General features: G+C 36.7%; 1 protein-coding gene and 1 long non-coding RNA gene across 2 annotated transcripts in view; one reads left to right on the top strand and one right to left on the bottom strand.

Annotated features, from left to right (window-relative positions):
* The window catches only part of LOC135226575 (uncharacterized), a 48,439-nt gene extending 37,683 nt beyond the window's left edge, over positions 1-10,756 (top strand). Inside the window, exon 3 of the long non-coding RNA XR_010317252.1 lies at positions 10,087-10,756. This is a non-coding gene — a long non-coding RNA (uncharacterized LOC135226575). The remainder of the gene's footprint in view (positions 1-10,086) is intronic.
* LOC135226574 (serine/threonine-protein kinase 17A-like) overlaps positions 1-14,700 on the bottom strand; it is a 113,083-nt gene that overhangs the window by 24,678 nt on the left and 73,705 nt on the right. The gene's annotated exons all lie outside the window — the stretch shown is intronic.

Raw genomic sequence — 14,700 nt, 5'->3', positions numbered from 1 at the left:
ATTAGCCTTTGCCTATTGTTCGAGTAAGATCTTAGGCGTATCAACTCGGGTGAAAAAAAAATTGCTGTACCCTTTAACGAACATATTGCTATATTTTCTTTTCTTTATATTTTATTTATATTTGAGATACCAAGATTAGGTATAAGGTGAATTCTACATGGCGCGGGTGGTCCAGTGGATAGAGGCCCGAGATCGATTTCAGCTGGGGGAAATGACTTAGCCCCGTTTCCTGAGATAGTCTATGTCTCCCTGTTAACCTTAGCAGTGAATTGTGTGTTTGGTAGTTAGTCGACTGTAGTGAGTCGCTGCGATGGTTGAGAAGGGCATATGGGGCTTGCAGCTTCATTCTAAAAGCCTGGCTGAAGATGCATATACTTTTACTTCTTAGCTTTTCAAAGCCAACTGAACTTGAGGAAGCAATGTCATTCAAGGCCTTGTCTAACTATGTCATCGTTATTGCAAAATTTTCTGAAATACTGTAATTGCGGATCTAAAAGTTTCTTATTTTTTGCATTTATCATTTTACATTTCATAGTAATTAGATAGTTCTGATGGGCGCACTTATAGAAAAAAAAAAAACACTAAAATATCCCTTTTCTGTTTTTATGGCTCCAGTCAGTCTATTATTCAGAGAACAGAAAAAGTTAGATTTTTAGGTTTACGTAATATACAAATAGGAAGTGAAGAACACATCGGAGGGTATGATTCTCGACGCTCTGGCTGATCATTTTTTATTGCGATTTTATCTTGGAATCCCAGAAGGTCGTTCTGGTCCCCCCCCCCCCCCCCCCCTCCTTCCCCTCTCCCCGACACATCCTTTATCAGTGACCTGCCGCAAATCCTATTCTTGATAACCTTAATACACGAGTGACCTTGGTCTTTAGAGATTCCTTTGACGCCTTAATCTTCCCTGTAGCCTCGTTCTTATCTTTGTCGTCTCGGCCGTAGTTATTTTGTCTTGAATGTGTTTACTTGTTAGCATCTAACCTTTTTGAGAAGTAGTTTTAAATTTCCCGTGTCCCCCGTAGGGGGGTATTGCCGTCAGTGCACCTCATGCGGTGCAATGTAGGCATTACTTAATGTTCTTTGCAGCGTCCTTCCGACCCCTAGCTGCACCTACTTTCATTCCTTTTACCGTACCTCCTTTCAGATTATTTTTCTCCCATCTTACTTTCCAACCTCTCCTAACAATGGATTCATAGTGCAACTACGAGGCTTTCCTCCTGTTACACCTTCAAACCTTTTCACTGTCAACTTCCGTTTCAGCGCGGAATGGCCTTAGTTGCCCCAGTGCTTGGCATTATGCCTAAGACATGGAAATCAATCAATTTCCACTGTCGGTGAATCTTTTGTTTACATTCGTTTTCTACAACAAATAGCTCCCAATGAAACGTCTTTAAGGTTGTATAATATTTTGATTTTCTCCGTCCATTCATTCCAATAATTCACGCCGAACAACGTCGGTTGTTTTCTTTGCAGTCAAGAAATCAGTCGGTTATGGCGTGGATGTCATTTCAGCGACTTCATAACGCCGCTATTAAATTTCAGATCACGGTTACTTGATCTTGTCAACATGGCCTGGCCTGCTCTGTTCTGTAATTAATTCGGTGCAGATGCAGATGTTGCCAGTCGTTGCGACCCCAGATTTCAGCGTGAAATATATACATTTATGTTTTATTAATAATGTGATTGATATTATTCCATTTGTGTGGAAGAAAATAAAGAGCTATTACATATAGGCGCGCACACGCACACGCACACACACACACACGCACACATATATAATATATATATATTGTGTGTGTATGTATATATGTGTGTATATATATATATTTTGTGTGTATGTATATATGTGTGTATATATATATATGTATATATATATATAGTATATATGTGTATATATATTGTATATATATATATATATATAATATATATATATATATATATATATATATATTATCACATATCCACAGGTGAAAAATAAGAGACAGGGTGTAGGTCCTGACCAGTTTCAGCTTTATTTTCAAGCCATTGTCAATGGCTTGAAAATAAAGCCGAAACCGGTCAGGACCTACACCCTGTCTCTTATTTTTCACCTGTGGATATGTGTGATAAATGAATCACTTGCTAAAGTGATTATAATCATATATATATATATATGTATATATATATATATATATATATATATATATATATATATATATATATATTATATATCTGTATGTCATAAATTACCTGCTCCTTAGCTAGCTCCAGAAATAATGACGTTCGTTGTTCATTTGACGAAACACTGGCATACAAAATGCGAGTCAAGAGACCTAAGTTAGAATTTTGCCATAGCAACAGGTGCCGATATTTCATAATAACGTGCTGTTAATACTGGGAATTTTCCCTCGATGTTCCATCGTCACGAAATATATTCTTGTCGCTTCTTAGAAATCTCAGAGTATCATCTTGATTCAAAGGGTCACCTCTCTCTCTCTCTCTCTCTCTCTCTCTCTCTCTCCTCGGAGCTGATTGCTAGTATGCGTACCGTGCATGATGTACGTACTGCTATGTACACAGTGTGTGTGTATATTTTGCGCTTACTTTTCAAACTTGTACATAATTTACATGCCATCGTATGGTGTTTATGATAATTCAGCTAGAGCTTTCAAAGTCAAATGCTTATGGAGCAATTGTTATAAGTTATTTATTATGGCAACCATTTTTTAAAAATTTAATGTAGAGAGACAAAAGGAATTCGCTAAGTTGGTGCTCTGCAAAGCATCCGTTGATGAGACATTTGCATAACTTTATCAAGCAATCGAGAAGGTGGAAACCTTACGTGCGTGTAATTCACAAATACAATTAAATAAATGCATGACGTCAGTAATATTGGAGTTTGATATAAATATCTGGAACAGTTTCACGTCTTGCATGAATCTACACCCACCGTCTTTTAAGAACACAGGCACTCGAACACAAACTAATAAACCCTCTCTCTCTCTCTCTCTCTCTCTCTCTCACACACACACACACACACACACCTAAGCCCAAGCAAAAACTGAATGAAGGAACATGACACCACCGACTAATCTTGTGAATGAAATCCGTTTACGTTCAACAAAACACAAAAGGAAACACGAAAAGGCTTCTTTTTCCATTCCGAGCCCTGCGTTCATTGTTAACTCTGGTTTAACTGGGAGGGAGGGAGGGGTGGGACTTCGTGCACCTACTACTGGAACAACCTCCTCCTCCGTCGACAGAGCCAAACCCCAGGTTAATGGGGTTGATCTAATGGGTAAGAGACCCCGAAGCTTCTCATGAAGTGCCTCCTCAGACGCAGCAAAAACCTAGCCCTCAGGTATTACGGCATTAGGAGAAAATGTGGGTGCAGGAGAGAGAGAGAGAGAGAGAGGTATTCCCATGGAGAAGGTTGACGCTCCTGGGGCCAGTCTGGGGTAGGGCCACGCTTGGTAACGGGGCAGTGCCCGGAGCTGGGAAGGAAAAGAGATGGGTAGGGTAGGAATAACGATGGAATGGGGGAGCCGATGCGTCGAGGGTAGGAGGAGCATCCTTCACATTGACCGAGCTGCCGCTGTTGCTGCTGCTGTGGCCGCTTCGACCGCGCTGCCAGACCCTCGATCTATCCCCACTCAAACCAACAACAACCAATCTTACGGCACTGCCAGACGTCCGAACCGTCAGCCTTTCAAGAACAACCTCCCTCTCCTTGTGTTAGTAGAGATCTCATTATTATTTAAGGTTATTCAGCAACAACAAATACCCCCACCGCCAGTGGTACCACTTTATTTGGATAACCCGGAAAGAAACGACCAATTGCTCACGGATCAGCGATCAAAGGAAGAAATAGTCCGTTAGACCTACTGAAGTTTATACTTTATAAGATTTTCTGTGTGGAGTGAGAATTAATCTTTATCTCCCCAAGGGAAATGCTTGAGATAAATCATACTTTTATTAAAGACAAACATTCACTGGCTGCTTCATTATGAAGGGGATGCATAGGATTCGATCACTTCTTTTTGATAGGCTTATCTGCATTAACTATAGCGAAATATATAGTGCCATAACTTCTTTTTGATAGGCTTATCTCCATTAAATGAAGTGGAATATATTTAACGAGTAGAACTTTCATAAGATCCAACTCATACGTGATTCATTTGCGACCTTAATCTTTTGGCCATTTGTTTCGTATTGCAAAAAACTTTTACCAGTATTACATAGCAAATTGCGTTGCGTAAAGAAGCGCTGAGCGTTCTCTTTCCGTTATGATCCCAGTGCGCACAAGCTGTGTTATTTGATTTTGCATTGTACGGAAAAATGTATACATTATAGCTGTCTTCTTAAACCAGATGGTATTGGTGAAATTCTTCAAATATTTATATGGAAGAGCAATGTTCCACATAATACTGATAATACCACTGCCAATAATAATAGTACTAACAGTGAAACTTTCACGTATTACTTACAAAACAGTTCTCTTTTGCTCGTTCGGGCATGTTCATTTGTTTGTTATTGAAATTAGATATATATATATATATATATATATATATATATATATATATATATATATAATATATATATATATTTGCATTCATCTCCGTTGGCTGATTGAAATTAGTAATTTTTTTTCATTTGCATTCGTCTCCGTTGGCTGAGCGAATCTAAGGTCCACAACAGGCCTGTCGTTTCCTCTGTAACCACACCTGCGGGCGCCAATAGCCAGTGGCCTGTGCATGCATTAGGCCGTCATAATTTGAACCAACTTCTTTTCACTGCATTACCGTAAAATCTGGGTCAGAAATCTTAGAAGAGGGGTCAGGGAGTTCGGATTTGAAATTGTCCTTGAGACTTAGTAAAAAAAAAAAAAAAAAAAAAACTTAGCCTCTTTGGGTACACCATTTAGCTCGTCAAATGACGAGAGAGAGAGAGAGAGCGTTTCCTTCTCAAGTGTCTATTCACAACTCATCGTTCAATCAAGGTGTTAGGTTAGATAATCCCGTACGAGAAGCAAAGAGGAGACGAAAAAGGATAATAAAGAGAAGATACTATTTATGATATCATCGCTTAATCAGAGACCTATTGCCTTCAAGACGTCCATTTGAGAGAGAGAGAGAGAGAGAGAGAGAGAGAGAGAGAGAGAGAGAGAGAGAGAGAGAGAGAGAGGAGAGGAAGAAAAAAAGCAGGGTCATTCTACATATCATCGTTTTGCAATCGCCTCCAAACAGCTTGAATGGGTTCGAATCTTTTATTGGACGAGAGCATTAAAAGGTCGATCTCCACTCCACTCCACTCACTACTATGGTGAGTGTCGCGAAGGCACGATTGCAAGCAGTGGATTACAGTCTCTCTCTCTCTCTCTCTCTCTCTCTCTCTCTCTCTCTCTCTCTCTCTCTCTCTCTCATTTACATACATACGTACAGACATAAACATAAATATTTTATATATATATATATATATATATATATATATATATATATATATATATACACATATATATTGATAGATATGTATGTATGTATATGTATGTATATATATATATATGTATATGTATATGTAAATATTATGTATATATATATATATATATATTATATATATATATCTATCTATCTATCTATTTATTTACTGTGTATCTATCTATCTATCTATCTATTATCTATCTACTATCTATATATATATATATATATAAATATATATATATATATATATATATATATATATATATATATATATATATATATATATAATATATATATATAGATAGAAATATAAAATAATAATGTTCTCCAGAGTCCTGAATTAAAAATGAAATGATGCCATCCCCTTTTTCATTCATTTTATTTACTCAGGCTCTCGAGCTTCTCTCCCGAGACTCTTGGCTGACCTCTGGAAAACCCCATATTCTAAAACTCGGGCGCTGGAGTATCTCTGGAAAGGCTCTGGTTGCTGGAAAAAAAAAAAAAACTTCATTTCAGCCCATTTTGAGGGAAATGACCTCGTGTCAGAGTGTGTGTGTGTGTGTGTTCTTGAGGCCATTTCTCCCCTTGAGTTGAGTTTATGAATATTTGAAGCTCCACCTGAGCCTTCTTTCTTTATTGAATAGAATAGTATATAGGGCAAAGGCTAAGCGCCAGGAACTATAAGGTCATTCAGCGCCGGAGGAGAATTGAACTGTTAAGAAGTTTTGAAAGGTGCATGGTGCAGCTGCAAGGTTCTCCTCCTGTTACACCTTTCTAACCTTCTAACTGACAATTTCTGCTTCAGCGCTGAACGACCTCATAGGTCCCATGGCTGCATTGGCCTAAATTCTCTACTCAAACCCTGTTCCCCTTCTTGTTCTTCAGTAGCTGAATTGCATCTTGAACTCTTAAGCAAAAGAGTTCTTTTAAATTTCTCATCACTGATCTTGTCAGTAATATCTCTGTCATTCATGTAGCTTTCTGTGCAATGCTGCATGAGACGTTTTCTAATTCTGATCATCTTTAGCATTCAGACTTACTCAGAATATATCATGCAGTACTAGACGCGCAGTTAATTATAACAGTCTTACAGTCTTGCTTTTTCTTAAGTGAGGTCCAACACCACACAGTTTTCTCGAAGTTTTATTCCAGTTGTTACCAAACCTTGGAAAAAAAAATTTTTTCCTCCGTAAAGTTCACTGTAGGCATTACTGAAGGTTCTTTGCAGCGTCCCTTCCGCCCCTAGCTGCAACCCCTTTCAATCCTTTTACTGTACCTCCGTTCATATTCTCTATTTCTCGCCTTACTTTCCAGCCTCTCTTAGCAATTGATTCATAGTGCAGATGCGAGGTTTTCCTTCTGTTACACCTTCCAAACCTCCTTCACTCTCGGTTTCATTTTCAGCGCTGAATGACCTCATAGGTCCAAGCACTTGGGTCTTGGCCTACATTCTATATTCTAATTCTAGTGTTCCAATTGGAATAATTTTCTCAATTCAAAAGTTCAAACATGTTGCAAATGCCTTTTTGCAACAAATAAGGTTGCTCTCGAAAATTCGGGTGTAGAAACATTCACACAGTCTCAGTGTAGATGTGTTATCGTGGCTTGAAATAATAATAATAATAATAATAATAATAATAATAATAATAATAATAATAATAATAATAATAATAATTGGATGTCAGTGTTCTAAGGTTTACATCTATTGGGAGGATAATTTTGTGAAAACTTGGACGTTTCCATTTCTTTGTGAATTCAATGAATGTTATGATGTGCTACATTTATTGCTGCTACGATTGGTTAGCGCCTCGGTGGCGTGGTCGGTATGATGTTGGCGTGCTACCTCGATGGCCGCGAGTTCGATTCTTGGCCATTCCATTGAAGAGTGAGAGATATGTATTTCTGGTGATAGAAGTTCACTCTCGACGTGGTTCGGAAGTCACGTAAAGCCGTCGGCCCCGTTGCTGAATGACCATGGGTTCCATGCAACGTAAAATACACCATACAAACACACAAACAAAACAATTTCCGTTCATATGTTTCCATGCGGCATTGCCCCTACAAAAACGTTGGAAATTATTGCAATGGAAATATGCGTTTAAAATTCCCCTCAGTTTCTCTTCGCATAAATGTCCCGCCATGATCCCACGCCACAGGTATTGCTCTGCAGCAAACGGAATTAAAATGCTGTTACAGACCTGCATCTAAAAATATCCTTAAATGTGTCTCGTTTGATATTCTGCCATGACCTCAGGTGACGAGGTTGGAAGGAGCCTAATTGTCGAGAGACGAGCTTCTTGTTTGTCTGTTTTTCCAAGAGATACTGTCCAGACGTGTCTGTTGTGTTTGTCTTTTTATTGTAAGTCTATTTCAGGATGTGCACACGAGACAGGAAAAAACAGTGCAAGCGAAAATGGGGCATAATGAATAAATTTAGTAATAAAGGAATATACAAGCAACCGGTGGTCATTGTCTGTTATCGGAACTTGTCGCCAGTAAAAGCAGTTTGTTCCGGAAAGTGTAGAAAATGACATCTAAAAATAGTATATAGAGAAATGAAAGTGTCAATAATAGCTGACCAACGCAGGTCTGTTATTTCCAGTGCCTGTCGTCAGTGAATGCGGCGTTCAAACAGCTGTTCTTTTATTTAGAGGAAATCAATATAGAACTCTGGTGAAGACTTAAAGCAGTAATCCGTTAACAAATAGGCAATATACTCAAGTTATCATTTTAGAAGTTTGTTGTAAGTGAAAGGCCATTCAACCTGTCGCCACGCTACTTTCATTGGCGACAATTGTTTCAAAGTACTCCTGGGAATAACAGCTCGATCAATAAAGAAAAACACTGATCGCTCAACGAATAAATTGTAGGCAAGCATGTGATTCCCGAAGCTCCGTATCTCCGAAAACGCTTTTACTCAAGAAATATTTTTTCGAAGTTCGTTATCAGTGAAAACACATATTCTACAAATATTTTTTTTTCGGAGTTATCACTGAAATCACTTTTAACTATACAGATATTTTTCTGAAGCTCGGTTGCATTGAAAACACTTTTACTCAAAAAATATTGTTTTCGAGGTTCGTTATCAGTGAAAACCCATATTCTAAAAATGTTTTTTTTTTTTTCGGAGTTCTTTACCACTGAAAACGCTTTAACTCTGAGAGATGTTTTTTCCGAAGCTCGGTATCAGTGAAAATAGTTTTAGTCTAACAAGATTTTTTCGAAGTTTATCTGTGAAAATGTTTTTACTCCAAGAATATATTTTTTCGAAGCTCCTTATCAGTGAAAATACTTTTAACACGAAAAATATATTTCTCGGAGCTCTTTATCATTGAAAGCAATTTTACTTAAAAAGTGTTTCTTAGATGCTCTTTATTGTTGAATGTGCTTTTACCCAAGAAATATTTTTAGCTCTTTATAGTTGAAAGCACGTTTACTCAGAAAGTAATTTGAGCCCGTTATCATTGAATGCATTTTACTCAAATGCTATTTTTAGAAGCTGTCATTGAGAGCACTTTTACTCAAAAAAGTATATTTAGAAGCTCGTTATACTGAAAGCAATTTTACTGAAAACCTCTCGATCTCTGAAAGCAGTTTTACCAAAAAAGAAAAAAGTTTTACAGAAAAATTTACAAAAAAAGAGGAAAATAAAATGAGAAGCTTTCTATAATAAAAAGTATTTTTACTTATAACCTCTTTCCGCCCCCCCCCCCCCCCCCTTCATTGTTGAGTCTGAAAGCGGCGTTTCAGGCCCCAGAATCCGTGGGTAATGTTAGCTCGCAAACTGCGTTATTATTCAGACCCTCAGTCTTCTGTGTTTGCCCTTCTTCGTTCACGAGTCGTCTGAACGATGTACGAGAGACCATCCAATTAAGAACTCCGGGCACTCGCCGAAGTAGGTCAAGCGGTTAGCGCTTGTAACTTTTTTTTTTTCTTTTTTATTGGCGTTTTTTTTTTCAATCCTCGTTGACTGACACGATTCGTTTTTCATGTTCATTGTATTCGATGGAGACGATTCAAGTATTTTTTCCAGGTCTTGGTTTAAAAAAAAAATCTTATGTAATCGATTCTGTTATCTCGTCTAAATGTTTTTGGTTTCTCTTTAAAATGTTTTTAACTTAAAAATTTTTTGGTTATCTCTTAAGATTGATTTTATCTTGAAAATGTTTTTGGCTATCTTAAGTTTTTTTCTTATATCTTAAAATGTTTTTGGTTACCTCCTTATTATCTTCTTTTATCTTAAAAAATGTTTTTGGTTATCGCTTAAAAAAAATGTTTATCTTAAAAATGTTTTTGGTTATCTCTTCAAAATGTTTTTATCTTAAAATTTTTTGGGTTATTTTTTAAAAATGTTTTTGCTATCTTTTATAAAATTTTTTGGTTATCTCTCAAAAGTGTTATCTTAAAAATGTATTTGGTTATCTCTTAAAAAAAATTTTTTTTTCGTTTAAAAATGTTATGGTTACTCTTAAAAGTTTTTTTTATCTCTTAAAAATGTTTTTTGGATATCTTAAAAAACATTTTTATGTTTTTCTTTTAAAAATGTTTTTGGATATCCTTGAAAAACATTTTATTGTTTTGCTTATTCCATTTAAAAATATATATATATTCTTTCCATTTTCAGATCGTTCGACTGATGTCTTGGCAAAGATAACTAAGATCAGCTTGTGTGTGTGAGTACCTGTGATGAATGTTGACTTTGTTATCTAACTTAAAATTGAGTTTTGAGTTTGTATTTTATGCGGGAATCGTGAGATATATTCTTTTGAACGTCTTTGTTTAGCCCAGGCTGAAGAATTGAAAAGCATTTATGCGGGAATCGTGAGATATATTCTTTTGAATGTCTTTGTTTAGCCCAGACTTGAAGAATTAGAAAAAAAAATAAAGCGGGGTGTAGGGTAGGAAGAGGGTAGCGGGGGGAGGGGCAGTGCAGGTGAAAAAAAAAAAATCCTTGAAAACCGAAATTTTGCTGTGACGAAGGTGGGCACCGCGGTCAGCCTAATGTCCTGACGTTGCCCAGGTCCGATAAAAGTATCAAGACATGAATGGCGATTTATGTTAATATCTCAATTTTGGTTTTTTGTATTTTCATGTTCCAAAAAAAAACCCATGTAAGAGGGCATACTACGCCAAGATAAATAAATGTCATATTACTCCCTGATAAAATTATCATTCTGTCATAGTCTTCCACTAGTTACTGCAGTTTCTCTTCACCATCCGGGAAAAAAATTGTGGAATAGCGTCAATCACATTCTGTCATAGTCTTCCACTAGTTCTGCCGTTTTTCTACACCATCCGGGGGGTGGGGGGAGGTTTGTGGAATAGCGTTCAAGAATAAAAACTGATTATATATATATATATTATATATATATATATATATATATACTATTTATATATATCATATTATATATATCTATATTATATATATATATAATTCTTAATATAATATATAATATATATCTATATATTATAATATATATATTATATATATATACTATATAGATATATTAAATATATGTATATTAAAATATATATATAATATATATATATTATATATATATATATATATAATATATATATATATATATATATATATATATATATATATATATATAAATATATATATATATGCAGTCAGTTGATGCAGCCATTGCTCAACCGGAATTCCCAACAGAGGCGGATATGGAATGTCCGTAACACGACCGTGGTTTAGTAAACAAATACTCTTGGGGTTATCCGGAAAAGGTCGTATTCCTGTTCATTCGTTCTCCTGTTTAATTTACACTGCCATTCGTACAGCTGGTCAGGTTTTTTCGCTTACTCGGGGAGTAAGCCTGCAAACTACTTTGTCGTTGTTGTTGTTTTTGTTGTTGTTGGGGGAGTAGGAAAGGTCTATGGAAGGGCTTAAAAAGGTCTGGAAAAGGTGTTTCGCGTTGAGTTAAAAAAAACAGGAATTTTTGGATAGGATATTTACGATTTATTTATTAGAATGAAAATGTAAAAAATAATGTGCATGTTAAACATTACAGAAAAATGATTTTCTAATAAAATGTAGCATATTTATTTTTATTTTCGTTGGGTGAAACAAGGATCTATTTGACTGTAGATTTTAGCACGTTTTAATTAACGTCAAAAGTTAGTAATATAATGTTTATAACTTATGCGTGAGGGGAAAATCTTGCATGCGTCCAGAGTAAGCTGGAGGCCGGATCACGCTTTTTTTTCTTTTTTCTTTTTTGCTGGTATTTCAGTGTTAACAAAAACTGACACAAGAGAAAAATTGTATTTTCCTGAAAAATTGTATTTTCCTGAAACATTGTAAAGTCGAAATAATTAGAACAAATAACGGGTAATAACCAAGTGAAGTAGAAGTGATTAGAATTTAATAATAAGTAAATAGGTTGTATGGTCCGTGATTCATTTAACTGAAATACTTTGCTTTTAATCGTTAACAGTTAGGTTATATAATCAAATAAATAATTATAGTAAATGTCGGTGACCCCGTATTTTGTTTCATAATGATAGAGACGGCCATGACTCCAAATTAGGCTTCGTAGCTTAATTAGGCTTCGAAGCCAAGTTGAAATCGGACTCTAAATTAAGCTCCGCCACTCAGAAAAGCGTCATTATGAAAACTGACTTTGAAAAGTAAAAATCTGAATGATTCTGGAAACATAGGGGAAGGTAGAAAGTTCTGAAATTTAAGAATGACGTCACAAGGGGGTTAGGCTACGCCGCGCCCATTTACTTTCCCTGTCTGTCTGTCTTTTTTGTTTTTGTTTTTTTTATATTGTGCGGTGATAACAAAACGGAAAGTAGAATCAAATAATGTACATACTGTATGAGGGATCGCTGAATTAATTTGATTTTTGTATACATGCAATAAAGAAGACTTAATGTATACGCACGCATATGCATAAATACTGTACTGCCCTTAAATATTTCTTATCGATTTTCACATGTGGGTGTTACATAATAATAATAATAATAATAATAATAATAATAATAATAATATAATAATATATACATAAGACAAATGATTCACAGCATAAACATAAGACAGATGATTCACAGCTGTAGTGTTTTACCTTGACACAGACAACCAGGTGGGTTTCATGATGTGGAAGCGTTCACGTGTCATGGAAACATGAGAGAGAGAGAGAGAGAGAGAGAGAGAGAGAGAGAGAGAGAGAGAGAGAGAGAGAGGAATCAATAGCTGGAAGACACTTCTGTGACACACCCACCTCCCCCCAGCCCTCAAAGTACGAAGTTGAGAGGAAAGAAGGAAAAAGCAAAGCGAGAGAGAGAGAGAGAGAGAGAGAGAGAGAGAGAGAGAGAGAGAGAGAGAGAGGCAGGCGCAGCAGCTTTGATATTTTCTAAAAAGCCACTCCTGAGCTTCGCTTTGCTCTAATGATATACTTGACGTGGGAACGTTGTCTGTTAGCTCATCATAAACTCAACGTTTGGGGCGTTTTTTTTTTCGTATTTATTTTTATGTATTATGCCTTTGTATTTGGGTGGAGTTTGCGCATCGAACACCGTTTGTGGGCGTTTCAGCATTAGGTCTCTGTAACTCAGCGTCCTTGGGCATTTGCGTATTTCATTTTTATGATGGGCATTCCTGCATTCTCTCTGGACCAGGGGTAGCCAAACTTTCGAGCTTCATGGACCACTAAATGTATCATTTTAAATTTGCCGGACCATTAATATGAATAAAAAAATTAATGCATTTATTTGATATGCATATTATGTATACTACATTAGGATAAATTCATATTTGTAATGTTTATTTTGTTGTAGTTAATAATGCTGTTAGTGAATGCTGTTTTTTTTTTTTGCTAAATGCTGGATCCAAATTTTTAATGCTAAATCTAGCATTAAAAATGCTAAATTGGCAACACTGGGCTCTCTCTTTTCTGTGCTATTTGTATCAGGGTTGCCCGAAGAGGATTAAGAAAGCTTAAAAGTTTAAATAATGTCCCAGTTTTTCTGCGGACCATCAAAATTGACTCATGGGCGACTAGTGGTCCGTGGACCACCGGTTGGCGACCGCTGCTCTAGACAACATCTAGGGGGGTATTTTTGCAGATGGTGTCCATAATTTGGTTCATGTGGAATTTCAGGGTATATTTCTTCATAGAATCTTCGTCTATCAGGTCTGTCTAGAATTAGCATTTCGGGCTAATTGTGCATTCGAGTCTCAAACACTGAATCTCTGCGGCGCTGCAGACTCAACTCCTGTGCATGAAGGTTGTAGTTTTCCTACGCAGCATGCAGCATTTTGGAAGGCCCGTAAGGTACCCTGTTACATATACACCCCATGAGGTTGGTGGAGGGGGGGGGGGGAATGGAAGGAGGAGGTTTGTGCATTAGACACCAGAGGCGCTTGTGGCTTATGTGAATGACGCATCTGCATGCAGAGCTTTACGCACATAGATATAAAAGAACTCTGTTTGAAGGCGTTAGGGAAGGAGTACTGGTATTTGCATATCGCACGGTACAGAACGTGCGCTTGCACACAACTACTGGAATTATTCTAGCAGATCACAACGACAGAGTAAGTTTGCCATAAACCCAAGGAGAAGATACATTTCCTGTTGTGTGAAATATATGGACTTGTGTGTGAAAAGTTATAGACAGGCATACTAAGCCAAACCGGATGGAAGCGTCGGTAGGATTTTTTATTTTGATTGTTTGAAGGTCCCAGTGACAATAGACATCAGAGTCCGGCTATAGCTTTCAGAATCAGTCTCTCTCTCTCTCTCTCTCTCTCTCTCTCTCTCTCTCTCGTCTCTCTCTCTCTCTCTCTCGCTTGACACTGTCGCTACGTAAAGTATTACATGAATATTTTGAATTGAGATAATTGATTGAAGTTTGCAGTGACAATTGGGATCAAAGCCCAGCTGTAGTTATCAAAAATTCCTCTCTCTCTCTCTCTCTCTCTCTCTCTCTCTCTCTCTCTCTCCTTAACACTATCGCTATGTAAAGTATCATTTTAATATTTTAAGTTTTATACCAACGATAGAAGGTTGTAATGACTGCAGGAATCAAAGTCCCCTATACTAGATGCCAAAAATTCCCCCCTCTCTCTCTCGTCAGATGCAAATACTTAGCAAATATAAATGGAAACCTTGCATATCCTTTTACGGATATATCTTTTGACCTAAACATAGCTGGATGCAATGAGAAAGAACGTCAGAAGCTCTCTTGACAACTGCATTTTCCAATTCTCTCTTGA

The sequence above is a fragment of the Macrobrachium nipponense genome, chromosome 14 (assembly GCF_015104395.2).
Source record: "Macrobrachium nipponense isolate FS-2020 chromosome 14, ASM1510439v2, whole genome shotgun sequence".
Taxonomy (NCBI): domain Eukaryota; kingdom Metazoa; phylum Arthropoda; class Malacostraca; order Decapoda; family Palaemonidae; genus Macrobrachium; species Macrobrachium nipponense.
Note: the sequence above shows the minus strand (reverse complement) of the source record. Positions and strands in the feature narration are given on the sequence as shown.